General features: G+C 39.9%; 1 protein-coding gene across 1 annotated transcript in view; it reads right to left on the bottom strand.

Annotated features, from left to right (window-relative positions):
• Window positions 1-1168: 1168 nt before the first annotated feature.
• The window catches only part of LOC141413652 (uncharacterized), a 143219-nt gene continuing 119213 nt past the window's right edge, over window positions 1169-25174 (bottom strand). Inside the window, exons 4-6 of the mRNA XM_074044799.1 lie at window positions 25044-25148; window positions 5113-5205; window positions 1169-1761 (exon numbers count right to left, since the gene is read on the bottom strand). The gene's annotated coding sequence lies outside the window, so the exon portion shown is untranslated. The remainder of the gene's footprint in view (window positions 1762-5112; window positions 5206-25043; window positions 25149-25174) is intronic.

Genomic DNA, 25174 nt, shown 5'->3' with positions numbered 1-25174 from the left:
GTGTCAGCAACTCTAAGGTCTATTTCATAAATGATGATAAGTGATTTGATACATAGTGTCACTCCCTATTAGGGTTGAGAAAAGTCCTCCCCAAATCAAAGTTAAATAAAAAATATAATTGCTGTTCACATGACAAGAAGTAGCTGGCCACGCAGACACCTGGAGCTAGCTTTCTAGGAAGGACCTCAGACAATAGCCACCTTGCCAAAGGCCTGAGATGGGAATGCCAGCCTGCCTGTAGCCTCAGGAATGTAAGGAAAGTTCAGGAAACAAGGTCCAGGAGGGAGGCAGGAACCAGATCGTAAGGACACATATGGTTTGAGACAAGTTTGGACTTTTGCAAAGGTCACAGAAGCCATTAGATGTCTTTGGGAGGAAAGTGACATGCTCTGATTTAAATATTTAAATGATCTTTCCAGTGGCTCTGTGGAGAACGGCAGACAAGAAAGAGGACTTGTTGAATGTCCAGTCTGGAGGCTTACTGAATGATACCCTGAGAAAAAAGTTCCCTTGGGCGGGCAGTAGCAACTCCCACAGATGTCACTGAGAATGCAGAACGGTCTTCTGCACAGAGGAACGCATGCACAAGAGCAGGAGCTCATGGAGGCACACTGCGATTTCGGTGAGATTGAGAGGTACACCTGGAGAAACAGGTGTCATAATAGGAAAAGAAAAAGAGTCAAAGTGGAACAGTAGAACTAAAGCACGCCAAACACAAATGTGATTGCAGTCATCTTAATATGAAAATAAAGAATAATTTTTTAAAAATAAAAATAGTATGAACAGAGCTAAGGGACATAGAAAAAGACCAGAGTGAGTGTAGACATACTCTACACCCTTTCTCTCCAGATTATTTTGTAAATGTCATGCAACTGCAGTCAAATTCCAAATGGTGTTTTTGAATGAGGTACTTGGCAAAGATTTCTGAGCTTCATGAAGAAGAATATTTTTTGAAAATAATGAAAATGTATGCACCCCAGTTAGAAGTGTTAGGGACCATGATGGGACCAATAGGGATGGGAGGAGTCCATAGATTCTCCTCTTCTTCCTCTGCTCCAGCGCCTCCTTCTCCCTTCCCTCCTCCTTCTTTCTTCCTCTTCCTCCATCTTCTCCATCTCCTCAGGTTGCTCTCCCCTCCCCTAAGCCTTCCTTCCCCCACATCACTTTCCAGTAACCAACCTCTCACACTTAACCCTGCAGCTGTGTTTCCCAAATTTTTCTGTGACCCGTGCCAGGAAATATGACTTACATAGAGACATATGCATACTATTGCAACAAAAGTTTTATAAGTAATACTGACTGGGTGTAATTGGAATTTATATTTTTATTCTATTGTATTCTATTCTGTGCAACGCTGGTCAAGAAATCACAGGTGGTCAGTGCCTCCTAATTGATTTCATCACCATGAAGCAGCAGGCAGTTGAAACGCCCTGGCCAGGGGCTGCCCTTTGCTGCTGCTCCACTATGGTGATGGAAGCCTTCAACCCCAGTGGACAGTGTCTGTAGCCAAAGATCTCTCCCAAGTTTCTTGAGGGTAAGTTCAGAAAGTGCTGCATTTAGAGTCCCTCCTGGCCTGAGAATGGACAGAATGTTAAACCTCAGCTGAGAAACAAGGATTTGTTTGTTTTGAATAAGGACGATGAACCATTAAGGCTCTGGTCAGCTCCTCCCAAGGAACCTGGCTCCATTTCTGCTCCTGGTCACCTCTGTTCCTCTATCCCATTGTCACTTCATTCAGCTCTGTTGTCCCATCAGGTTGACCTTTAAAAAACAGAATTGAAGAACGCATTCAGCACTGCATGGAAGATGATATTTGTCTTTAACTGAATGGAGCAATAGAAACTTCTTTTAAAAATCCAAGCACAACTGTGTGCTCTCTGTATGAAAATTTAAAATCACATTAATTGCCCATCTGGCATATCTCCTAATTTTGCATCTCTTCGTGGACTAATACTTGTCAGAAGCAGAACAGGAGCTGCACAAGGGGAAACAGGTTAATACTTTCTTTTTGTTCTGTCTTTCAGGAACAGTCCCTGCTCATTCCCACTCTCTGCTGAAAAGGCCTCACGACTGTACCCAAAGACAGGCTGATAAACTGTCCCCCGATGGCTGAAGAAGCAGGAAAGGGAGAGACAGAGAAGAATTCACTTTTTAGCATTGATGGAGCAGTGCCCCTGTACAGGTTGTATCTTTGCTGCTGCTGCCATGTGTGTGTGTGTGTGTGTGTGAACACATTTTACTGAGTTAAATTTTACCTCTATGCTATTGTGTATCTACTAAATTCAGCTTTACTCCAACAAATCAGTTCTCTGAATAATTAGATGCATGTATTTGGTGAGCAACCTACATTGCTTACACTGAGATGAAATACTGTTTTTTTAAGAAGGTGCTTATAGACTCATTGTTCCAGAATACATAAATTACGTTCACTCAGTCAAAACTGCACAGAGAACCCTATGAACGCTGGTAATTTATCCTTTATGTTTTTCTATCATTTTCCCACAGTGTTCTCTTTTCATCTCCCTTTCTATAGAACCTATAAGAACTGATATGCTCTTGCTTTCATCAAGAGGGCAGTCACTATCTTCTTAGCATAAATTAATTGTATGTGCACTTTCTATCAAGGAAACTTTAAAATGTGAGGTCTTTCTTCATGAAGTACATAAAGAGAGCAATTAGGATCTGGCTTATACTGCTAGTGACCTAATAGTCACACCTACATTCTTCCTTGAGAATACACCACCAATGGTTTTTGAAATGACAGTATGACTAACTAAATATTTGTTTTCTCAGCATCCTTTGCAGTTTGGAGTGACCATGTTGTGTACTGTCATGAAGACCTAACTATAAATTTTTGGGAAAGCCTTCAATTTCTTTCCTTCTTTATTTCTTCCTTCCTTCCTCCCTCTCTTCCTTCCTTCCTTCCTTTCTTCCTTCCTCTCTCCCTCTCTCCCTCCCTTCCTCCCTCCTTCCCTCCTTCCTTCCTTCATGCCTTCCTTCCTGCCTTCCTGCCTTCCTGCCTTCCTCTCCTCTCCTCTCCTCTCCTGTCCTCCTCCTTCTTTTCTTATACTGGGGGTTGAACTCAGAGTCTTGTTCTTGCTAAGCAGGCTCTACCTGAGCCATGCCTGCAGCCCTTTTTGCTTTAGTTTTTTTTTTCTTTTGAATAGGGTCTCACTTTTATGCCTGGGCCAGCCTGGGCCTTGATCCTCCTGTTTATGCATGCACCATCACACCTAACCTTTTATTGGTTGAGATGGGGGGTCTCATGAACTTTTTGCCCTGACTGGCCATGGGCCACAATCCTCCTAATTTCTGCCTCCCCCGTAGCTAGGGTTACAGGCATGAGTCACCACAGATGGATAATTTCCTGAGTTTAGGAGAGAGATATGGCTTATACTTCCCTTCCATTCAGTGACATCTGAGGCTCAAGTTGCCTTCTGTACTTTATGCAAGAAAAACACAAAGAAATTGCTCTGAGATCTCTGAACAATTGAACCAAAACTGTCTACCAGTAGTGGTAGCTTCAGTTGTCTATTTTTATGAGAAAAATAAAACCTTATTTGTTTAAGTGATTGGTTAGTCAAGTAGCCTGATAGTTGCATCCTGAGTGAGATACGAATAATATTTCTTATTACGTTCCACAGCTGAAAGTTCCTGTGGTAATGCCTCGGATGCTGACAGGAGGACCAAGCAAAGTCAGGAGAACTTCCCTACACTTACTGCTCCATTTTATCAGACTCACTCCTCTTTCATTTTAAATACTGAGATTCTAAATAGAGGTTTATTTGAGAAAGCTAATCTTCTGTTAAAACTCTATGTTTCAAATCACTGGATTGAATAATCTTTTCAATGAAAGATGTATTGATTTCATTACAGAAGAAAATGCAAAGAAATGGTGGAGCAATGATGGTTTCAGCACGATGATATCTGTGACAGGAAGTCATGTTGACAAGGGGGCATCCAGCCGGAGTCCTCCCTGACTACATCACTTGGACTCTCTCCCCACATGACCTGTTCTGAGTTTCAGTTTGGCATTATAGAACTTTTCCAATTAGGCTGGTTGGCTGTTCTACCAAGAGGCACAAAGAAGACATAATAACCCTATATCCTCTCCGAATTCCAGGGGTTCAGTTTGGGAGGGCCTGTGTGGGAAGTCAAAACAGAGTTAGAACAAAACATGTGTGACAATGTGGTTAAGCCTGTCCACCCTTCCCTACCTCTCAGGTGTGCTTATTTTCCCAACTTGAAGTTTTACCTCTCCCACAAAGTCAATGTCACGTGGCTCCCCACACTTCCATTCTCCTCATAAAGTTTGGGTTTCAAAATTGAAAGGTTTATGCTTGATTCAAGGTCGGCACCTCCTGCCAGTATGACCTTGGTCTAGTTCCTTAACTTTTCCTTGCGGCAGTTGCTTCCTGCCTGTGTGATCAGGGTATGAGAGCAGTACCTACTGGGCAGTTGTTGCAGGACTGAAGTAACTTAAAGTATGGGAACAGCCTCGAACAGTTCCTCGTGTTAGCTGTTCTTGTTGTTATTATTACTTACCTTTACCAAGTTTTCTCTCCCTGTTGGTAACCGAGGACAAAAACACTGCACACAATGAACTCTTAGTAACTGGACAATAAAATGACTAAGTAACCTTGGTTGCTGCTTCATGTAATTTCCCCCACTAGAAATGCTTCCTACCTCAGTTCTGCCTGCCCAGAGCTTGCAGATATCTTAAATCCTATGGAATTTAAACTTCTGTTTGGAAGTCTTCTCCAGCTTTGGTAGTCCACCCATCTTCTCCTCTGGTAGGTAACTATGACTATTGATATTGGCGGTCTGCAATTTAGTACCAAACTGCAGGTTATCTTTTACTATTCTTTATCACCTAATCCCTCTATCAAAACTTTAAACTTCATATGTGCAGGGATTCATTCTTCTACATATCTTAGTACATTTTAATATACTGCCTAGTGCTGGGCGCATAGTAAGTGCTTGATGAATATTCATTGGTTGCTCTAGTCATCTTTCCTTTAAGCTCATATTTTCAGATGCATGGAGTTTCTGTCAAAGAGGTTACATCGACAGTGCAGCAAAGTACCAGAAAAAGCACCCGTAGGGCCTCACCTAAACAAGAATTAGGCATAAACCGAGAGTCCGAGGAATCTTGGAAAGGATTTCTTCCCTCTATAATGTCTGAAGGAGACAGGCTTTGTACTCCTGAAACAGGAAAAAAAAGAATGGGGCTCTATCTTCCCAGTTTGACTTCATCAATTGCCATTCTCCCTCCCCCTAGGTCTTACCATGGCCAAATTCAAGAAACAGATGCTTGCATAAAAAAAGTCTCCCTGGGGTCAGTGTGGCTGTTTATCCAATTTTCACCCTGCCATCCAGACTTAGGCTATGTCCACCAGAGCCCGAACAAGTTGGAGTGGATCAACTCCAGCCTGGGGAAGAGTTCAAGGTGAGATGAGGGATGCTGGAAGGGGATCTCTCTCTGATGGAGAAGTGAGCGACAAGGACTACTTTTCCCACTAGAAGAACACTTCTTTCCTCAACTCAGGATCCACATCCAATGAGCCCTACAATTCTCTGTGTGAAGACACTGTCTTTGCCCCTCCAGCATGCTAACATTTCTATATGGTCCGCCAACAAGGAAAGGAATGTTTAAACTTTCCTGAACTGGTCATTAATGACCTGCATGTGTCTGTCTGTGTGTGTCTCGTGTGTGTGTGTGTGTGTGTGTGTGTGTTCCCCTGTTGAGTTGAATTTGTCTGTTCTGACTGTCCAGGAGCTGTGGTAAGTGATGGCCGTCAACCCAGGTAATGGGTCTACCTTGGACCTATCTCTAGAACATTTAGTTCATCTATTTCAACTTCTTCCCTCCCTCGTTACCCTAATCAGTTGTATGTGCAACATGAAGGGCGGAGGAGCGATGCCTCTTAATGCAATTTACAACATCTCAGGGGTGAGAACTGAAAGCGCAGCTCTGATTGCAACATCTGTTTGGAACAAGGGCATCCAGGGACCTGCCATCAGATTTTTTTGTCTTAAGGATGATCGCCATGTATGTTCACAAATAAAAACATGAAGCATTCTGACAGCCAAGCAAACCATGAAGAATTATACCTCCCAAACAGGAAAACACAGAGCAACCTCCTTCCTGCTGTTTATTGAAGAAACTCCTTCATGTGGAGCCTTTTGCTTTCCTTCCAGCCCTGGTCAGGTTTATTCCTCCCAGACATGTTTCTGAACCAGGGCAAGTTTCCATTTGGAGAGGGACTGGTCCAACTTTTAAGAAACCAGTTTCTTAATGATAAAATCAGACTTTTCCAGTAAAGATGTTTGCAGCAGTAAAGGCAGGGTTATAAAAATAACCATCACCTCCTTAGACAAAATCTTTCTAAGACTGTCCAGGGCCTTCAAACTAAGTCCCTTTGAACATCAGTCCTTCCCGTCTCTGGCCTGTCTACCCTTCTTACCACATCTCCATTATGTTGAATGCAAACAGAAGAAAACTCAGACTAGCCTGTGTTTCCTGACCACTCCTGGCTTCACTTTCTCCCTCTTACTATTTTGCTTATGTCCGTCTTCACAATGAAAGTCCACTCTTACCCCCACACTGGCCAAAGTCCTCCCTCCCCTCTATGCCTAATTCAAAGGTTCTGCCTTCTTCTGAGCGATGGGCTGGACATGACCACTCCATCTCTTAAAGTCACCAAACCTCTTGTTTTTTTTTAGCAAAAGCTTCATGTTACAGAAAGTACCCACTACAAAACTGTGATCCCATGGGAGCATTCCATAATGAATAAGTACAAGAGAGAGTGCTTCAGACATGATGGACTGTCAATAGATATATATTGAGTTTTGGACTCCACTAATGGGGTACCAGGAAGACAGGAAGGGTGATATTTGACAGGCTGCCTCCCCGTGGTCCCCCATATTTGTATCCCATTCACTGTCTGCTAACTGGCCATCTATTTGGGGATAGAGGGTCAAGCTGAAGGGATAATTAGATGCCTTTTATTTTATTTCAACTTGTGAAATGCTTACACTGTGTAAAACTGAAAATAATATAAAAAGATGTACATTACAAATTCAGTGTGATACCTTCTAAAGCTGATCCTCACTGGGGTGATTCAATTGATTCCAAAAATATCCACACAACTCTTGCAAGAGTCTTCATATAAAAAAAAATGTATGCAATTCACAAATTCTCAGGGGTGTTTTCTAACCAGTAAATGACCAGTAAAAATAATGCACGTGCTGTAGTTTGGATCTGGAATGCCCTCAGCTTGTGGAAGCTGATGTGGAAGGTGATGGAGCACTGAAGAGGTAGGGTATAGTGGGAGGATTTAAGTCACTGGGGCATGTCTTTGAAGGGGATTGTAGGATACAGATCTCCTCTGGTTTCTCTTTTTGCTTCGTGGTTGCCATGAGGTGAATAATTTGCTTTGCCAAGGGCTCTTGCTACATTGTGCTGCCTTGTCACAGGCCCAAAGAATGGGACTGATCAATTGTAGACCAAACTTCCAAAACTGTGAACCCAAATAAACCTTTTTATCTTTTTAAGCTTATTTGTCTCAGGTATCTGCTACAGTAATGGAAATCTGGTTGATACCATATGAATTTATCAAACAAGTTATCTGGTATCAATCATTTTGACAGGCAAATTTGGCCCAAATTTAGGTCTATTTTAGAGGCCAAGTGACTAAAAGAATACATTTTGTACTGGAACCTTATTACTCATTTTACTTAAATGATGTAATAGAGTAGTCAGGGTTCCCATCTAAGCAAAACCACTGAGTGGAAGGACGTGAACGATTGGTTCTAAGAATTTGTTCGCATGATTATAGAGGCTGGCAAGTCTATAGAGTATTATAGAAGGCTGGAGATTCAAGGAAGAGTTGGTATGCATTTCTGTCTCCAGTCTGAAAAATCTGTAGGTTAGAAATGTAGGTATCATTTTCATGTTGTAGTCTCAAGGCTGATTTTTCTTTACTTCAGGAAACCTCAGTCTTAGCTCTTAATGCCTTCACTTGATTGAATGAGGCCTCCTACTACAGAGGAGGATAGTCTGCTTTACTGATTTAAATGTTGATCACATTTTACAATACGTTCATGACATTTAGACTAGGGTTTGTACAACATTGTGAATGGAAATAATGCCAGTAAACTGCATGTTACATTTTTTTTGGTGAGACTGGGGTTTGAGCCCAGGGCTACCTGCCTATCAAGTTGATACATAAAATCAACCATTTCAAATGGAGAAAATGGTATCGAGCTATGATGCTTTGGGGGCATAAAGTAGTATTGCTTCTCAACAAATCTTGGAAATCCCTTCATCGTGGCTGTTTCTTTTATTTTTAATATTTTTATATTATTTTTCATTTTCATTTTAAAAATTGTTTCTATTATTTTTTCAGACAGGATCATGCTATGTAGCACAGGCTGGCCTCAAACTTTAGATCTTCCTGCCTCAGTCTCCCAAGTGCTAGGATTTTAGCCACCACTCCTGGCCCTGTCTAAGTTTCTTGAAATATCTAAATGAAAAATCCTACTGGACCCCAACCTGACACAGTGGGAGGTTCTGAAAGTTCCCACAGTGCAGAATAGTAAGACATTTCCATATCTTTCTATATGCTTTTCCATATCTGAAAAACATCTCAGGGATCATCCCAATGAATTCAAGAAAAGTATCAGCCAACAGAGTTTTCAAAGGGAAAACTCCCAATCAACCCCATTTGAAATAAAGTTTAATAGTTTCAACAAAATAATTATTTAATACCATAAAAAGTAATCAGGGGCAGAATAAAGGTTAGCAAGTGAACTGGGACATGAGGAGCACTGCGCCAAGAAGGGAAGGTTATTTTCTATCTTTTCTTCCTTCTGCCCCTCTCTTTCATTTCTCCTCTCACTCGCTTGCCTTCAAGTATTATTTTTATGACTTCTTGGCATAAGAAAAAGACTCTTTAAAAGCTATGACCTGATGTCAGGGAGAAACAGACTAGTCTCTTAAATTAATGGCTATTGTTGAGGACTCCTTTAGCAATATTCAGCTAGAAACTAAAAAAAAATAATAATAAATAAATAAATAAAAGAAGAAAGAACTTTGCAATAAACGACCTTCACAGAAGAAGAGTATTCATGCCAATTAGTAGCTCTTTTCAGATATGATTCTTATATGCATTAGGCCATGCCATGCTGAACAATGCACACATTGTGTAAACATCAAGACAAGTCTCAAGTATGGTTATCAAAATTTTTGAAAACTCTAGCTCAGGTTTTTTTCAGAAGATTGTGACTTGCTGCTCCTGGTGTATTGCATAATAGTATCTCTCCTAATGGCTTTTAGCTTTTGCCACTGCCAACTTTTATATTTAAAATCCATACAATTACGGACAATTTATGAACATTATGAGGCTTTCTTTTTTGCACTGATTCAAGCCAGCTTTTATCCTTAGCAAATCAAATGCATTTTGCTTACAACACTAGATTCATTCTCACATATTCCACTTTATTCTTATTATTAGTATTCCTTATTATGCACATTTAATTTAAGAATGCATTTTCTCCATTAAAAAATTAGAATATGCTGAAAGAACTACTAGAAGGTGATTATTTGCTTTAGTTGGCTGTTATTAACCATGTAAGCCCTGATAACAGTCTTCTCCAAGGTACAAGCAAGAGACAAAAATATTAAAGGCAAAAAAAGTATTTGCTTGAAAATCACAGGCCTTCTTTATGTAATGATGGTCCATCAAGTATCAAATTCAAATAAGAGAATTTTTAAAAATCTGTGAATGGAGAAAGGATATAAATTTGTTTGAGTTCCTCAACCAAGTATACCACCAAGTATGGTTCTTCAAAAACTTGTCCAGCAAGGTATATCTTGCAGAAAGTGAAAAAGATGAAGTAAGGTGTGCACCTTACCTGTCTCTACCTTAGCTGAAGAAGGCACTTTAGAGACACCAAGCCCCTAAATTCCCACACTTTAGGAAATACAATCAGACAGTCTTCAGATTCAGGATTAATGGACCAAGCCTTAGCAGTTGTTCTTGTATTAAAGCTCTCTAACAAAAGAGCTAGGAAGTTGGGGTCTGTGAGAAAAGAAGTCACCAGCTAGAAGTTCTTTCTTCACTTTGCCATCATTGGTTGGAAGTTATCAACCAAGTGAATGGCTATTTTTCTGATGTAATGCCTAACAAGTTTGAATCTTCCCACTTTCCCACTCCAAAGTTATTAATAACTGGTTGTCTTAAAATGATGAGGACAAACCAAAGAATTGAGGTCCTATCCTTATATGATTTGGGGGGAGTGATCTCCTGTTTCTCAACCATTGTATGGCTTTGAACACCATACAGCCCTGTGGAATTTTGTTTTGCAGAATAAGGTCTAATATAACTGCATAGATTATGGCGGGGAGAACAACGAGCTTTTCATTAATCAATACCTTGCCTATAATGTTATCATTTGCCATTGGCTTAAAGCCTTAAAATCTATAGCTAACTGGCTTTGTGTCTACTATGAAATTCAAATAAATTTATCCTATCTAGCACATTCTGAGCACCCACTGAGCATCTGTTACATGGAGAAACCATGCTGGCCAGTTTTTGATACCACACATTCCCTAATCATAATGCACCTAAAGAGTTTTGGCCCACGTTGCCTGGGTGAAAATTCTGTTCCTCACTTTCTGGTTCTGTGAATGTGCACACATCACTTACTCTGTTGTCTCCTCTGAAAAATAGGGACAGTAATATTGCCTGTCTCCTACAGTTGTTGCTAGGATTGGATATAAGACCCTTAGGATAGACTTCTCCAGGCCTCCATATTTACCTTAGATTCTATGTTTCTAGAGGTCCCTAGGATAGTTCTCCCATCTTGTAACCCCTGGCATTTGACGTTCCAATTTCTTTCTTCACTGAAATAAGAGGACAGAGCCAGAATTAAAGTAACCTCTGCTAGACTCCATAACTCTGAGCTCTCTCTGCTAACACATCGTGCCTCTACTTTCTTGCCCTCACTACCCTTCTGTGGAGCCTAATGTCTTCAAAGAAAATAGAATGCTTAAGGTAAGACCAATGGATGCCTGAAAATAAGAATATAAACAGACTTTCACTAATTAGCTGGCTAATTACTCTCTTCCAATGCCAGTTTTTTCTTAGTTCTACTACAACCATGATCAAAAACTAAAACATCAAAAAATAGCAAAGGTGCTCTTCCCGCTGTCTTGGTAATTAAAGTTAATCAAGTGTACAGTGATTGAATAGAGATCAGGTCCCAATATTTGCAAAGTATCACTCAGCAATAACATATATACATTTTCTGTCTACTTTTAAAAGGTAGGAGTAAGGAAGGTGGGAGGGGAATCTTTTAGTAGTCTCAACAATGATGCAAAAATGTGTAAGAAGCCAGCATTTAAATTCTAAAATCACAAATACCCATATCAGAAATGGACCCCATTTATAATCTCTTAATTGTCCTCTTTACAGGGACTCACACATCCAAATGCTTGTTTTCTTTGGGTGTTATTTTTAACAATGTATTTTAGGGTTGGTGCCTCACCCCCGAGAGCTGCATTGATGTATGATTTTGCAGTAGTTACAGGAGCCTGTGACTTGGTGCCTCTAGTATTAATCATGGCATTTTATATATATAGATACATATATAGGTACTTAGGGCCTACACCTCAAGCCACTCCACCAGCCCTTTTATTTATTTATTTATTTATTTTGTGATGTGTTTTTTCAAGATAGGGTCTCACGAACTATTTGCCCTGGCTCAAACCACAATCCTCCTGATCTCTGCCTCCTGAGCAGCTAGGATTACAGGCATGAGACACCAGTGCCAGTCAGTCATGGCATTATTGTGTCATGCACTCTAATAGTCTCCCTCTGGAGAAAAGCATGTCTGCTGCAGTACAATTACCTAAGACTGATGGTACCAGTCAAGTCCTTACAATGCATTTCACTTGGCATAACTCTTCTTGGCAATAGTTCCAGCCTCACATTGCACTTAGCAGGTACATGAGAGTCTTAGCGGTACTCCATTTTCTGGCAATGAAAGCAAAGGGTCCTTAATGGACACAAGATATGCAGAATAACATGATGTTTTTAGCAAGAGAAGGCCCTGAAGGTTGCTTGATGGAAATGGGTCTACACTGCAGGCCCTCACCGTCATCAGCTGGTGAGACCAGATTAGATGGCGCCTACCAAAACCAAGCCAAGAGCTGACTGCAACCAGTGCATACATACCCCATTTCCTAATCTCTCTACTTCAAAATCCCAGCTATGGGATTGGGGTTACTACAGTGGTAGTAACCACTGTCAATAGCAACACCATTCTTCATGCTCATTGTAAGAGTGGGCAAGCTAAAACTTCACTGGTTGCTCACAGATGGCTCCTTCATTCTGGAATTTTCTACCCATTCCTTGCCTCTGTCTTATTTCTCTTGATTTCTTCATTTATGCCTCAGTTCATTTCTATGTTACACCCTTCTTTTCTCAGTTACCAGTCCCAACAGGGACCCTCTCTCAGGTGTCATTCCACCTTTGTGGAACATTGGAGGCCTTCAGACTTGGCTACTTCAGACTCTCATGGGTCCCCCTCAAACTCCCTAAATGTTCAAGCCCTATAACCCTGACTGTTCCCATGACTTGAGGACTTTGTCTTCACCGAAAATATCTAGCTTTTGAGAATCTAATTTCAATCTCTCTCTCTCTCTCTCTCTCTCTCTCTCTCTCTCTCTCTCTCTCTCTTATACACACACACACACACACACATATACATGCCACAGAAACAATTACAGTTGTGTCCCTACGTCTATTATTACAATACAATATTAGGGAAAGTAACAATAAGCTAAAGAGGAAACAAGTAGGATAGATCTCATTCAGCAGGGGATACAAGAAAATAGTTTTTACTAACTTTATAGATACATAATTTATATATTATTAACTCAACCATTTAAAGTGTATGATTCAATGAGTTTTGATAAATGTACATTGAGGTGAAAAAACCATCTCAATCAAGGTAGAGAACATGTTCATACTTACCCCAAATTCCAAAAGGTCCCCTTGACCCTGTACCTTCCCTCTAATTCTGCTCATAGGCAAGTGCAGATCTGCTGTTTTTGACTATAGATTAGTATGCATTTTCTAGAATTTTATATCAATGTGATATATATATTTTTTCATATCTGGCTTCTTTCACTTAGTGTAGTAACTCAGATTCATCCATACTGATGTGTACATAAATGTCTCTTTTTTCTTTTATTATTTATTCATTTCTACTGCTAAGTCACATCCCGTGGTGCAGATATACAATTTGTTTATTTTTATTGACTTGTAAGGACTCTTTGCATATTTATTGGTAGATGTTTGGATTATTTTTGGTTGGGGGCTATTTCATGTCATCTGCTGTGATCATTGTGCACAATGGCCTGTGTGGGCATATATTTTCATTTCTTTGAGGTCACTGATTAGGAGTAGAATGGCTGGCATGATAGGAACTCCATATTTACCTCTGGATGAACACAGTTTTCCAAAGTGGTGCCACCATTTCAGCATGTAAGAATTCTTGCTGTTCCATATCCTTGCCAATATTAGATCTTATAAGTTTATTTTAAAATTTCTGGCATTCTAGTAGATAGGCAGTGGTATATCACTGTAGAATAATTTACATTTCCTAAATAACGAACAATTTTAACCATCGTCTCATTGTCATTTGTAGACCTACTTTTGTGGCGTCTGTTCAAATCTTTTGCTCATTGTTAAAATTGGGTTGTCCTTTTATTGACTTGTAAGGCCTCTTTGCATATGGTGGGCACAATTCTTTTGTTAAATACACATATTACAAATACCTTCACTGTGGCTTGCCTTTTCATGCCTTTTGAAGAGCAGAAGCTTTAAATTTGATAAAGTCCAATTGTCATCTTTTTTTCTTTTTATGTCCTAAGGACTATTTGTTGTTGCAAAGTCTTCCAAATTTTCTCCTACATATTCTTCTAGAAGTTTTAGAGTTTTAGCTTTTTCAATGAAGTTTATGGTGCAAAATCATCTAAAAATAATATTAACTGAAGTTAACAGAATTATTGTAGAAAATATCCATGAGAGATTCACCATTAATTTTTTAATGTTCGTGCTTCCATTTCTTGTTTAGTTTAATTTAGTTGTAGAGAGGTTGTGAAAGGAGAGAAGAGGGTTGGTTGCATCTACCATGTAAGTATTTTGGGATTTTTGTATTTAAATTTTTATTTGATATAATTTTATAAGCAATTTTTTGACCATACTGGGATTTGAACTCAGGGCCTTGTGCTTACTAAGCAGATTCTCTACCATCCCCAGAACGTTTTACTTTTTTTTTTTTTTTAACCACAGTCCTCCTATTTATACTTCTGTGTAGCTAGGACACATGTGTGCACCACCATGCCGGGCTTTTATTGGTTCTTTTGGGGTCTCATTAACTCTTTGCCTGGGCTAACCTCAAACCTGATCCTTCTCATCTCTGCCTCTGGAATAGCTGGGATTATAGGCTTGAGCCACCATGCCTGGTAGCTTTTTTTTTTTGCTCTGAGACAGGTTATTTCTGAGACAGGATCTCACATTTTGTCCAGGCTAGCCTGGACTGTGATCTTCCTATTGAAAGCTTCCTGCACCACTGGGATGACAGACATGCACCACCACACCCAACTTTTTCTCTTGAGATGGGATCTCTTGAACTGTTTTGCCTGGGCTAGCCTAGAACCATGATCTTCCCAATCACAGTCTCCCAACTAGCTAGGATTATAAGTATGAGTCACTGGCACCTAACCCACACAACGTTTTATATCTTCAAAATTACAATTTGCAATAGATGCAGAGAATCATGTTCTGTTAATATGCAAAAATGTGTTTGGCCAGTCTCTTTCTTAGGTATTTATCTTTTTCCCAGTATTTGCTATTTTAAATAATGTTCACTGGAGTTTATTTTATTTCCAGGTGTTATTCTTGTAAGCAATGTTGGTCTGAATTATCTTTGGACATAAAGTTTTTGTTCAGTAATTATTTCTTTAGGATAAATTATTACATAGGGATTTATCAGCTTAAAGGATAAGATACTTCTTATAGCTTTTATGTTCCTAGAAAGAATGTACAAATTTCCAGATCTCACAGAAGTTTTTATAAAAGCAGCACAGCACCCTCCCCCATTTTTGGCATTGCCTTTGGTTTTAATCTTAGCAAGTATGCCAAGAGAAAATAATAAACCTTCTTTTCATTTCTATTTCCTTGACTTTTGTGAACCTGAATATTTCCATATGATTTTTTAAAATCACTTATTCTTCTTTATGGATTACTTATTCAATTCCTTATCCCATTTTACTCCAGTTTTTTGATTTGTAATTGCTTTTTGTTTATTAAGTTGTATCAGCCTATTAATATGTGTTGTCCTATTTTTGCCAAAGACATTACAAATATTTTCTTGTTTGTTATTTTCATTTAATTCTACTTATGGTTTCTTGTTTGTTGTTTTCATTTAGTTCTACTTATGATATTTCTAATATGAAGAGATTTCAGATTTTCACATAGTTAAATGTATGAAATTCTTGCCTTAGAATTTCCTCACCTCAATAATGATGTTATCTATTTAGATGATAGGTTTTCTGTTTGTTGTTTAAATGATTTTTACATCATAATGGTGTAATCCATCTGTGATTTATTTGGGAATGAGGCATGAAAAGGGAATGTGTCTTAGCTCCAGCTCCTTATAAAGCAGAGCCTGAGGCAATGTCCATGTTCGAGGTTTGTGGGGAGAGGAATGCCAGGATATTAGAGTGCAGGGAAAGGGAAAATGAAGAAGGGAAGGAGGAAGGACTCACGGTAGTGCAGGATTACTAAACTGGCCCCAGTTTCACAGGAAAGCACAGTGACTGCTCAGTCATGCAGAATGTCAACAGAGAGGCCAGAACCAATGTGTGAGTTCATGGTATAGGGGAGAAATGAGGGGTGAGGAACTGATCAGCAGCTCTTCCTTTTTCAATGGCTAGAGTTTGCACTTCTGAATTGTGTTACCCAAACACTGTTGGCAGCTGTTGGGAAAGACCATGGACTTGCCTGGGTCTGACCTGGGTGCTAGAACTGCTGTAGCTTCCCATGACAGACAGAGGCAGTAGAAACTATGGCTTGGGACTGGGAGAAAAGCATTGCTAAATGAGCACAGCCGCTGATGGCCAGGGGCAGATGGAGCCTCATAAATACATAGACACTGACACTGGGACAAGGAGGGGCGTAAAGCCTCAGTTAACCATTCATCCTAGCTTCACCTGAGGGATAAGCAATCGCTCTCTTACCTATTGGATTCTAACTTTACCACATCCTAAATTCTTAATTATGCTAGGATTCATTTCTGATTCTATCTGCACAAATGTATATTTATAATAATTCTTAGCTCTGATGGTACAATTTATCTCATTTTTTTCTTGCTTTTCTCATAAGCTCATGTATGTAGGTAAATTCATAATAATTTTAACTAGTTGCAAAAAACAATTAGGGATTTGTAAATCACATTAAATGAATATATCTCTTCAAGGACTATCAATGTCTTTATAATACTATATCTCACCTTTAATGAACATAACAGAAACTTTGTTTTCATGCCTTTTGGTAAAATTTTCCAATTTTTTTCATGTAGCTCCCAAAGAACTTTTATTAAATTTGTGTTTATATATTTTAAATTATGTTACTCTGGTTGGCAGGACATTTTTCTCATGCTTTCTAACCGATCCTTTCTGCTTTTTGAAGTAAGCTTTTTATTTGTTCATTTTATAACTGACCATCTTTTAAACTTTCTAATTAGTTCAAAATTTTTTTAGTTTATCCTCATAGGTTTTCCAAGCATACAATCATATTGTCTGTAAGTAATAATAAATTTCTTTCTTCTCCAGGAGTATTTATTATTTTTCTTTTCTTCCCCCTTCATTGGCTGTAACTTCAGAGTAGTCTTCAATGAATAATTGTGATAACATTAATATTTATCTTGTCTTACTTTTAATAAGAATGCTTTCGCTATTTCACTTTGAAGTAAGATATTGTATTTTGGCTTCAGACACAAATTTTAAGTCATATCAAGGCAACACATTTCTACTACTAGATCACAAAGAATTTTTAACTGATGATAAATGTTTATATATTTTTGTCTTGATAAGACCTTTTAGGACATCTTCTGTTTTACTGTGAAAAGGATATTCCACCTTTCAGTCTGATGCTCTTTTTTGTGGGGAATACTGGGACTTGAACTCATGGCCTCATGTTGTTAGACAAGTGCTCTACCACTTGAGTCGTCCTCCCAGTGCTTTTTGCTTTTGTTTAGTTTGTTTTTCAGATAGGATCTCATGCTTTTGTCCAAGGCTGGCATTGGACTACAATCCTACCTCTACCTCCCAAGTAGCTGAGATTATAGGCGTGAGCCGCCATGTCTGGCAATTCAGTGCTCTTCTTAACTGGACACTGGCCTTCCTCTTAGGACCCAGTGCTTCTCCAGAGAAGGAGCCTCTGTTCTGTCCTACTATCCAGGACATGGAAACCCTCTGCTTTGGTTCAGATATGCCATCCACTATCTGATAGTGCCCTATCGATGAGCTGCTAAGCATCCATACAACTGTCTAAGTGTGAATCAGCTCAATGTTATGGTCTCTAAGCCTGTCTTGCTAGCAGCATAGCAGTGTAATCTTTTTACACTCAGGCTTTGTTAGGGGAATGGCATCTCATTGATTCTTGTCCAGGGTCCATGGTGGTGGTTGTTTTCAAATTTGATCTTTGGACACTAGTGATTCCACCCCCAACATCTCCCAACACTTGGTTTGCTTGGCTTTTATTCTTTAGTTGATATGAAAACTTAGTGGAATTTCAAACTCACTAAAACAGAATATGCATTTTAGCTGATTCCATGTACTTTAGAAGTTTCTATTCTTTTTCTGACAATCAGAAATGAGGGGTTCCGTGGGACTCCATTGAACCTCTCCAATTCTCTACTGTATTTATTTCTCATTCTGTTCCCACCATTAATCCTCTTTCTCAGCCAATAAACTTGACTTTTATTTTGTTGAGAAAACCAGAGCTGGCAGATGAGAATTCTTATCCCTGAATCTATGGCTAATTCTGGAGTCCTCCTTATCTCTTCCCAATTTATGCTTCCCCCCAGTTTCATAAGAAAACATCTGTCCTTCAGGACAATATTGACCCTTTCATTCAGTTCCTTACACCCCATTCAGTCATCTCAATATAAATTCAGATATTATATTTACCTCTGCAGTATTTTCGACCTCTCTCTCAGTGTTGCCTCATAAACTTTAAATTCCTTTAAGCTTCCCTTTGAATTTCAATCTCTCTGGCTTCTTACTACTGTACTTTCTCTCAGTCACAAATGCAGAAAGCCAGCCCTGCCTTTCCTGACTTCTCTTTCCCTGCCTGCTATGTAAATGGTGACACCTTCCCTTTACCATACTGTTTGTTTTTAATATTGTTTTGGTTTCACGATACACTGCATGAAATTGCCCCTCAGTAATCTCATTCTCAACCTGAACTTCTCCCAGTCTATATGGGGCTGAGTCTAATATCTTAGTTTCTAGTTGAAAGCTCACTCGTAAACTGCATACTGCCTACCTCAACCTGGGCTTCCATAATCACCTCAAGACCATTTGTGCAGACATCCAATCAGACCTGTGCCTGTCTTTTCTGTCTGAGCTCCCTGCGTCACTCTCCTCTCTCCCGTGTCCCCTGCTGCTTCTCTGACCCCAATCCAGTTGGTTCTCTTTGGAACTCCTGGTATAGCCTCTCTGCTCTGAATATTTTCTCATGAACCAACCTCTTTCTGATTTCTGGGCTTTTCCACATGCTGCTCACTGTTCTCTCTCCTTAAAAAAAACTTGTCTGCTCTGATCTTGACCTTGTCAAACATTTCTGAACATAATCATCAACTGAGATCTTCTTTTAAAAAAAAAAAAAGTAGTTCTATTTAAATCACATTTGTGCTAAAAACCCTCTAAGAGTCCTCTATTGCCCTTGAGATAAAGTTCACTCCTTAGCATGGTGGACTGATTCTCCTTTCTAGACCTTTCTGTGACTAGACTTCTGCCTAGCTCCATAGCTGCATCATTCAGGTTGCTCTCCTTTGCAACTATGATCCATATCTTTACTCAGCTTTTTTTCCTACTTGCAATGCTCATGCTACCTCCTTCCTTCCCCAAATGTCTAGCAAGGCAACTTCTTTTGTCTTTAAAATGAACTCAAGAATTATCTCCTCTCTGCATCCTTTTCCTTGCCTTCACCCACTACTCAGAACTGACTGTCTTTCTTTCTTGTGTAGACTTATATTACTACCCTGTTCGTGGACATGGCTGCTTTCATGTCAATTTGTCACCCTGTAATAGGACATAAGCTTATTATGGTACTTCCATTATTTTTTATCCAAAAACCATTTTGAATCATTATGTTAAGCGTTAGAAGCTCAAAGATTAACAACAGACTCTTCGATCCCAAGAAGCACACACAGAGAAAGGCAGAGGGGCAAACATGCATAGATAACCTAGCAAATACCCTGGTAGTGATGTGCATTGTCTGTGTATTTAGGTCACAGAGAAAGGACATCTCACTCTGTATGGCCTGCAAAGTCCCCATCGTCTCTTTGCCACCTGCCTGCCAGGGCACAGGCCCGCAGGGAGCTGCAACAATCCCAGCCACTGAGATGTGGTGTAATGATGACAGCATAGCTGTCACTAGCTCCCCCTCCCAGGCTGACAGGGATTGCCATCTGGAGTGGAGTAACTCACAGGGTGAACACTGTCATCAGTTTTTTTTTGACAATGATTCTAGGGACCCCTCTCCCCCAATGGAGGGTATAAAACTATGCTTAGGATATGGAAGTTAGAATGTGCTGGGTCACTCTTAGACACTTCTCTGAGAAGAGCACTGTAGAAAGGAGCAGGATGAGTAAAGAAAGTATGTCCCTTATAATGGAAAAATGCTTTCGTTCTAATGTGTATAATACACACACACACACACACACACACACACACACACACACAACTTCTGCCGAAGCACCAAATTTAATGCAATTCTTCTCCCTCCCCCCCATTCTCCTTCCTTTCTTCTCTCCCTCTCCCTTTCTCCCTCATCTCTCTCTTCCTGCCCTTCTTCCTGTCTTTCATGGCCTCAAAGCAATCACCAAATTACCTTCCACATGCTACAAGCTACTTGTTTGCACAATTTTTACTAGTTATACCCATATAAGATGTAAATATTGAACCCAGAATGAAAATCCAATCTGTTAAAGTAACATCATAAGTGAACACTTTCCTAAATTCAGTGTTTAGTTTCCTTTTAAAGCGAGCAGTGTTTTTAAACCTGAGCCTGTAGTGCAGGTCCATGGCTTAAAGGCCTGGGTTACATTTCAAGCTCCACCTCTTGTAGCTATGTGACTTTGAACAAGCTAGTTAGGTTTTCCAAGGCTTCACCTGCAAATCAAATAATAATGTTAATGACCTCATCATTAACTTACTGTGAATATAAAATTAACCAACATACAGAAAGCACTTATAACAAGGCCTGGCCTCTGGTCTTTGGCAAATCTTATCTATTGTTATTATATTAATCTTAAATTTTTGTTATAGACTTGTTATGTCCCTAGAACTAGATGGTTGAAGCATTTGAAAACAAGCCAGTGGGTGTCAATTATGGGACTTCTTCCTGGATTGATTGACACAGGTGTTTCCAGTGTTGTGAACCAGGCCTTGGGGGCACCCTTCTGCCTCTCCACTGTGAGGCCGGTGATACCAGAGCTTCTATTGTCATGACTAGTGGCTGCCACTTTGAACACCTGGGATTTCTTTCAATTGACCTTAAGACTCCATATGAAAACCTAGTGGAGAACACTGTGCAAGAATCTTTCCTCATAAAGCATTGCACTTATAAAAATAGTGCAACGGGCTTATAAAAAGACTGGACTCTGATATAGTTTCATCCTCCCAAGGGTAGCCTTGATTCCTTCCTTCTTTATCCATTGCAACCAGAAGGAAGATAACTTCACCCAGCTTCTTCAGTGCATAGCCCCTTTTGCACTAGGTTAGGGACAGTGGAAAGCAATAAATGCCTACTGAGTGGAACCGTTAGGCTAACAAGCCAGTTGAGGTAACAAACTGTCAAACAAACCAGGAAGTTGTTCTGTCTGAACACTGCTGCTGGGAGATGGCTCAGATGCTTGTTCTTGTTGTCACTTTCTGGAAGAACTCCCCTTGAGCCCCTCAGTGATGGGCTGAACACCCAGCAGTGAGCACAGTCCAGGCAGCATGTGGGTCCAGCCAGGCTCTGCTCAGGAATTTTCTCAAGAGCTCCTCAGCCCCCTTCTCACTGACATATGTCACCATAAGAAGGGAGAGTTACCACAGATAGGCATTTTCAAGGATTTAGAAAGATGCAGAGTGTTTTTTCAGTTCTAACGGGTTAGGGGCTCTTGTCCAAAGGCCTATATCATGTTGAGATGAGATTTACCATTCAGCCATCACTGTCCCTTCCTTCCAAAATAGGAATTCCGTACATCCACCAAGTTCTGCACATTTACAGAGTGTTTTAACGTGGCCATTTCATTTGTTTTTCTTAACTACCTTGTGGATTAAGCACATACATATATCAGCAATGGTGATATATAGTAATAAGTAATGACAATAATAGTAATAAGTAATACAAATGCTTGCTGAAAACCAGCTCTGAGCCAGTTACCAGGTGGAATGCTTTGTGTGGATTATCTGGGTTTCTCTTTGTTGTTTGTGTGTGTGGTACTGGGGATTGAACCAGGGTCTTGTGCATGCTAGGCAAATGGCCTACCACTGAGCCGCGAACCCAGACATTTTGTTGTTGTTTTATTTTATTTTATTTTTTTATTGTTTTATTATTCATATGTGCATACAAGGCTTGGGTCATTTCTCCCCCCTGCCCCCACCCCCTCCCTTACCACCCACTCCGCCCCCTCCCTCTCCCCCCCACCCCCTCAATACCCAGCAGAAACTATTTTGCCCTTATCTCTAATTTTGTTGAAGAGAGAGTATAAGCAATAATAGGAAGGAACAAGTGTTTTTGCTGGTTGAGATAAGGATAGCCAAACAGGTTGTTTTATTTTTGAGGCATTTGTCTGGGCTTGACTCAAACTCTCAATCCTTCTACCTCTGCCTCCAGGGTAACAGATTTTAGGCAGGCACCACCATGCTCTGCTTCTTAGCCTGTTTTCTGTTGCTGGAACTGTATATCACAGACTGGGTAGTTTATAAGGAATAAGGGTCTACTCCATTCATGGTTTTGGAGATCCAAGGATAGTGGCTACATCTGATGCGGGTCTTGGTGGCAGGGACTCTCTGCAGAGTCCCAAGGTAGTGCAGGCCATCAAATGGTGAGACAGAGCAAACGAGCTAGTTTGGATCTCTCTTCTTAAAAAGCCACTACTCCAAATCATAGAGGTCCCACCTTCACCACCTCCACACTCCTAATTATTTCTCAAAGGCCCACCTCCAAAGACCATTAACATGACTTTTGGGGATTCAGCTTCCAACATGTGAATTCTGGCGGCACACTTGAAATTTGCCATAACAACCTTATGATGGTCCCTGGTAGAAGAGGAAGAAAAGCTCAGAATAATTAAATAACCTGTTCCTACGTTCCAGATGAGTGCTCCAAGCACTACCCCAGCAAGTGATATTCTGCAGTCCAGAACCAAGTTCTCCAAGGCTTTCCTAAGGCACTGTGCTGGGTTTTTTTTTTTTTTTTTTTTTTTTTTTTTAGCATCTCCTAGTCAACCAAGGGTCTGCGACCATTTGGTGCAGTTTTCAGAGCTTACTGTCCCAACTCCAAAAAGGTCCATCACAGTAGTCAATCAACTGTGCTCACAGGCCTGCATTTGTGCACAGACACAAAGATATCACAACCAAAGGCGAACGGCGTGATCCCAAATGGAAATGACTAGCAGGGATTCTTTGCTTCTGAGGCAGAGCTGGAATCAACAACTAGTTAGCGCCAGATCCACTGGCGTGCTCTGTCTACATAGCGCAGACTATGGCATTTGGCAATGGCTCTTAAATTTGGCACACTCCACACTCCTCCTGGGCCCACGAGATAACATAACCAAATGTTTTCGGATGCTGTAAGAAATGAGTATTTTGCAGGTAGAAGGAAATGCAAACATTCCCTCCTACAGGGGGTTTGTGACTTCTGATCCCATGGGCAAAATGGTTCACTCCCTCTTGACCCTTTAAAGAGGTTGAATGTGAGCAAGGGCTAGGATAAATGGTCACAATGCAAACAAAGTCATGTAAATAAATGCATCTCTGATCTACACAGGCTGGTGATGCCAAATATACCATCTGCACTGTTTCTCATGATGAGCTGAATTTTTTTTCCTGCATGTCCCAGGCAATAAGAATATGACCATGTTTTTACAGACCAAGGCATGTAGCATTTGACATTCTTGGAAAATTTTGTTTGAATTTCAGATTCACAATCAGTGGCATTTTTGTTTTTCTAGGTTTGATTGAGGTTGGAGGAAGAAAGAGAAAAATCTTCATGGAAAGTTGCAGGACATACGTCCAAGGTCGAGATGGTGCTTGCGAAGTACTGTGACTTTGTGTCAATTCTAGTTGTATCTGCAATCTAGGCATCCTTCTCGTTCCCATTTATTGATATTCTCTTATCAAAAGCATTATTGACATCCAATTACAAAGCTGAACATGGTGGTGCTTTCTATAATCCCTCCACTTGGAGGCTAAGGCAGGAGGCTCTTGAGTTCAAGACCAGCCTGGGCTACAGAGAGATACTTTGTCTCAAAAAGAAGCAAACATCAATTACATTGGTTGCTGGGTTAGGTGTTATGATGCAAAGATAAATAAAATCTAGTACTTGCCCTAAAGGTACATTCCTTGTGCTTGGCATGAATTATAGATAACTTCTTGGAAAAAAAATAGTTGTCTATAATCAAAATCACTGTGGATTTTATGTTTAATAACACGTTTGATGATACGTTTTATATTTAATAATACATATGAGCATTATTTATTCTTTCAAATACTAATAGGTCTAAGGTAGGATTTGAGCACCTGCATTATTTGGAATAAAACAAGAAGAAACTTCTGGGTCAAGCCAGAGCGTGAATGGTTCCGGATGTGTGGCCAGACAGGCGTTGCTTCAGCTTTAACACCTCTGCTGTAGGGCAGGGCAGGAAAGTAGCCACAGACAATTCAAGAATAGAGGGCAAGGCTGAATTCTGAGGGGTGTCACATTACAGAAACAAGAGGTACCCTGGATCTGGCCTGGGGGCTGTGGTGTTCTGACTTCTGCTGTAGACGGCTTATCATCACTGTAAGTTCATCACTGTGAGCTGTAGCTTACGGGGTAGAGAATCTTGTGACTTTGGAGGGTGGTGACGAGGACCATCCTCTATGGGGGAGAAAGGAGTTACTTTTTCCATTTGAACTTTTCTCGGTTGATACAGCAACACTGCTTTTACCCATCCCTATCATAGTAAGAAAGCTGTGTTTTTATCATTCCATTCATGCAACGTGTGATGCCTACACTGAACCACATCAGATGCTTTTCAGAGACCTCAGTTTAAGCAGCAGTGTCTTTAGAGGCAGAAAATTTTAGTAGATACAGTCTTATCCAAGAAATCAATCTAATTTCATTTAAATTTCTTCTGCTATCAGAAAACATCACTGCATTGTATTATTTCATTGCATTTTATGGTTTGGTATTGAAAAAAAGAGAAATACATATTTACATATATTTGAAGAAAATGTTTAAATTTCAAGAGTAGGCCTGAGATCTTAATTTATATATTATATTTGATTAACTTAAGGAAAGCCAATTCTTGACTATAAACTCTTTGATACATTCTTTTCATTCTTAGGATTCTAAAATATGCTTAGTACTCATTGACATAGTAAAAGTCCTTTCAATAGTTAATAGTGTGTTAGTCAGATTTGTGTATCTACAACAATATACCAAAAGCAAACAACTTTATAAAAGAGAAAGGGATTCACTCACAGTTTTGGAGGTTCAAAGTCATACTGCCTGCATTGGCTCATTTCTGGCAAGGATCTTGTGTTGGATGGTGATGGTGGGAAGGAGTGTTGGGACAAGCTGTCACATCTCAAATAGAAGCAGAGAAAAAAAAA

This window comes from Castor canadensis, chromosome 11 (genome assembly GCF_047511655.1).
Source record: "Castor canadensis chromosome 11, mCasCan1.hap1v2, whole genome shotgun sequence".
Lineage (NCBI taxonomy): Eukaryota > Metazoa > Chordata > Mammalia > Rodentia > Castoridae > Castor > Castor canadensis.
The sequence above is the reverse complement of the archived record's forward strand: the minus strand, read 5'-3'. Positions and strand labels throughout refer to the sequence as shown.